The 4,772-nt window shown below is 26.7% G+C and overlaps 1 pseudogene; it reads left to right on the plus strand.

The window, feature by feature from the left end:
* LOC106344911 overlaps window positions 1–4,561 on the plus strand; it is a 9,564-nt pseudogene extending 5,003 nt beyond the window's left edge.
* The last annotated feature ends 211 nt before the right edge of the window (window positions 4,562–4,772 follow it).

Below are 4,772 nucleotides of genomic sequence, written 5' to 3' on the forward strand. Positions count from 1 at the left end.
TAACTGTAAGAGTCTTCTTAAAGCTGTTATCTTCATAGGAAAGAAAAATAAAAAACAAGCTAGGCTTACAGAAACCGTAAGCTCCAACTCGTGTTCTGAGAAATCAATTCCATAATTCTCATATATGATTTTTACAAAATCCTCATATATGAATTTTAGAAAATCCTCATATCTAGTTTCTTCGGCCGCAAGTAATTTACTATCTTGATAATTATCCACTTCAAATAACCATTTCTTTCTTTCAAATTTTCACTTTCCACAGACGAAAATAATGTGATCCATATTTCTCCAAGTAATAAAGATTGCAAACAAGTGATTAAACCACCATGAAAAGGGACAAATTGATAAGGAAGAAAAGATGGATGAAAGAGATGACGACAATTACCAAAAATTTATCTAATTACGATTGTAATTAACCTAAAAATAAACCATATTCGAAAATAATATAAACCGGGTCGAAATTGAACATTAAACTAAGTGTGGTTTACTTAAACTCATATTTCCGTCAACAAATCTGCAACAACATAAATTAAAAAGTCTGTGACCACATAAAAAAAAGTCTACCAACTATTTTAAGTCGGATATATAACTCTGCCATAAGAAAACAAGTCGAATGTAAGAAAATAAATCGGTTCATAAGAAAATAAGTTGACCACAAAAATTTACCATTTATAACAAATTTGCTATCTCATTCGCCAGACATATTATAAAAAATCTGTTTTATATTCAAATCGGACGATTAACTCTGCCGTGGAAACAAATTTGACGTTTCTACGAAAGTCTGACACCACTTTAACGGTGGATTTATTTTTCTAAATAGATTTTATAAACAGACTTATTACTCGATAGATTTATTTTTTTTTAAATAAATCTACCGCCGACAAATGCTAAGGGTACTTCGGTAATTTTCTTTTTTGTTATAACTATGAGCAAGGACAATTTTGACCAGAAAAATATTCTAATAATTTTCAAAAAATATGAGTCATTCTAGTAATAACACAATAAATTTGTGTCATTTTAGTAAACTTCCCTTCTTTTATTTTCTTTTTTGGATTTTTGAATACAAATGTCATTATTATCTCCGATTAGGGATCTAATATTATTATCTCCGATTAGGGATCTAATATATATAGTGAGCTTTGGGAGTAGCTAGGGAACACGAGAGGAGATAGGACCTTTCTTTCAGAAACACCATTTTTTTTCTCGTTGTCTCTGTCAAATAAGGTAGGTGTGGGAGCAGCTTGGAACACTGCCAATGTGAAGGAAGGAACAACCACTGCTGTCTTTGGATTGGGTTCTGTTGGACTCGCTGTAAGATTAATTTAACAAATCCATTCAAGCACCCTATTCATTTTCAATACATATATGATATATGTATAAAGTCAAAATAATGTATTTATAAATATATTCTATGAATGGAAACTGAAGGTTGCTGAAGGTGCAAGAGCAAGAGGAGTTTCTAGGATCATTGGTGTTGACGCTAATGCTTCCAAATTTGAGAAAGGTGTATACTTTCTATGCCAATCCTTTTAAATCAGTTTTAGTATGGGTTTTTTCTTGGTTTATGAACTACTCCCTCGTCCATTAAGATAAATTTTTTAGAAAAAAGTTTGTTTCACAAAGATGTATTTTTGTGTTTTTTATGAAAAAATCGTAAAATTCAAGAAAATTAATTGACTTTATTAAATTACTATTGGTTAAAAATTATTGAAAATTGAAAATTACAGAAAACGAACATTTATTATGATAGTTAAATGTGTTTTTTTAATATGTGTGAAAATACTAAAATGCATATATTTGTAGAACGGAGGGAGTACTAAATAAGATTGAAATGTCATTAATTTGATTTCATACGAACTTGTGTGAAGTCCAATTTGAATTTCCAACTGAGTGCTGGATTAAATTATTAATTAGTTTCAATAGTTTTAACATATATTTTTCATTTTTGGTTTTGACGGAAGAAAATCAACATCGATCTTGAAGTAAAGCAAATACATTATAACTTTTATGAATTAACTAATACTGGATTTCGATATATTAACGGAATTTCTCAATTCTGAATCTTAATAATTTTCGATAAAATAATATCTCTCCACATTAATAAATACTAGTATAACACATGCGCAAGGGTGAATTTATATGAAAATTATTTAAGAAATATGGTATGGAAAAAAAATTATATTTTTGATTGAATTAATATTTTTGGCTTTTAAACAATTTTTTAAAAACTTTTTTGTTAATTAAATAATTTGTTTATTAATGAATTGCTTTCATTTTTAAAAATATTTTACATCAAAAAAATCACTTATTGCATAAAAACCTAACGTTTAGGCCGAAAAATCTGAGGTCTACTATTTGGTTATAATGAAACTATGTCAGCTCAGTTTTATAACATGATTTAGCAATTTAAAAGTTAATTATGGTTATGAGAAGTTTACGTTCACTTGCCAATCCTATCCATCTTTAATATTTTTGTTTTGACCTGAGATTTAGAAAATGTTTAAGATTTAATTTTTTTAAAGAGATATATACTTAGGTTAAGATTCGCTACTTGTGCAGAATAAATATTTTATATTTATAACTTATGTTATGTTTTTCTACATATTATGAAATAATAAAATAATAATTATATATTAAATAACTAATAAATTAGTTACTATATTATGTAATAAATTGGCTTGCGCATATAAATCAAACGACCGCTTTTTGTTTATTCGCAATCATTTTAGGGTAAATAAATCAAAACAATCAATTTTATCTATCGTATATGATATATAATTAAATTTAAATGATATTAACATAGATATATAGTATACTTTTAATATGAATATTTATTAAATTAGGTTTCTACTCATATGATTTTATGATTATTTTCATATTTGTGTAACAAAACTTTACACCAACGATTTTTTTAATGTGGAATGTCTAATGGTTTCAATAATTTATAATCATTTAAGAAAACAATGAAGATTTCAAAATTAAAATATTAACTTTTCAATATATGTTCAACGCGGATATCAAAATATAAGTATATATTTTCATATGATGTATAGTTTAATTTAAACGATATGATATATATATATATATATATATATATATTAACATAAACACCTATAAAATAAAATTATTTATTCATATGATTTTATAATCATTGTATCTTATAATAGAAAAAAAAATTAAACCTTGATCACAAAAGTTTATGTGAGACTTTTAACAATTTTAGTAATTTATACTCGTTTTGAAAAATTCAAAATTCAACATATACAAAAAAAAATCTAAATTTTTATTATATGATTAATGTAATTGTGTAATTTATTTTAATAATAAATAATTAAACAAAAATGATAAAAAGTATACAAATTGTTAGCAAATCTTTATTATTTAAAATCATTAATTTCTATATATATCTTTATCACATTAGGTAATTATGTAGGTTTTAGTTAAGGAAAAAATATATAATAATTTCAATTTGATAAATGAATGGTCCATAATGGACATACTAACAATTTAATTTTGGACTAACAAATTTTTCAATTGATCCTCAAGCCGTCACGTAAGCAAAATTAACATTCTAATTAAGTGACAAAGTAAGACATTTTTTTAGTTAGTACAAACTACAGTTATAACTTTTTAAATGTTTCTCAATTAATATATTAATTGATTGATGGTCACAAAGTTGCTATTCGATAGAAGTTTTTCATTTGCTTAAAGCCGTCATTGCAATAAATTTTAACTTTACATGCGGTTTAGAGTAATGGACATAGCTAACATATTACTACAATTCATTATTACAGGTAAACTGGGTATAACAGATTTCGTAAACCCTAAAGACTTAACAAAGCCAGTACATGAGGTACAATCAAATTTCATATTACAAAAAATTATCAATGATACAAATTAGCTTAGTATTAATTATTAAATGAATTTAACTATTGTGATGGGATCAATATATATACCGAAAACAAAAGAGGATTCGAGAGCTAATGAGTGGAGGCGTGGACTATAGCTTCGAATGTACAGGAAACGTCGATGTTCTTCGCGAACCTTTTTATCCACTCAAGCAGTAACTCCCTTACAAATACTATCGTTTGAGATCAGCGAGTTAATTTGTTTACTTGATAAAATAAAATTAGTTACTTAAGAAACAAGTAAATGTGACAAATTAATACGTTGATAGGGTTGGGGATCGACGGTGCTTGTAGGAATTTATCCGACACCAAAAACATTGCCTCTTCATCCAATGGAACTTTTCGACGACCGCACAATCACCGGTTCTATATTCGGTGGTTTCAAGCCCAAATCTCAGCTTCCAAATTTTGCTCAACAATGCATGAAAGGGGTCTGAGTTTCATCTAAAGATTCCATATACTATAACATTCTTTAAATCGATTTAATTTTGCTTTCTAGATTAATTTGATTTTTTTATTTGTAGGTTGTGAAATTAGAACCTTTTATTACGAATGAGCTTCCATTTGAGAAGATAAACGATGTGTTTCAGCTGCTTCGCGATGAAAAATCTCTTCGTTGTGTTCTCCAAATCTCTAAATTTCTCAAGAAATGATTCTACGTATCTTCCCAAAGTTTACTATTATATAATCAACAAACACTTCTATTTGTATCATTTATTTTTTTATCATAAATTTATGAATATCATCAGTAGTCCGATGATATAAACATTATTTGTGCTCAGTTATTAGTTAATTTGATTAAACTCAAATGATCTTGTGCCTTCCGGTGGGAACCAAAACTTGCAAAATCAAAATTTATAATGA

The sequence above is a fragment of the Brassica oleracea genome, chromosome C5 (assembly GCF_000695525.1).
Source record: "Brassica oleracea var. oleracea cultivar TO1000 chromosome C5, BOL, whole genome shotgun sequence".
In the NCBI taxonomy this organism is placed as follows: Eukaryota; Viridiplantae; Streptophyta; class Magnoliopsida; order Brassicales; family Brassicaceae; genus Brassica; species Brassica oleracea.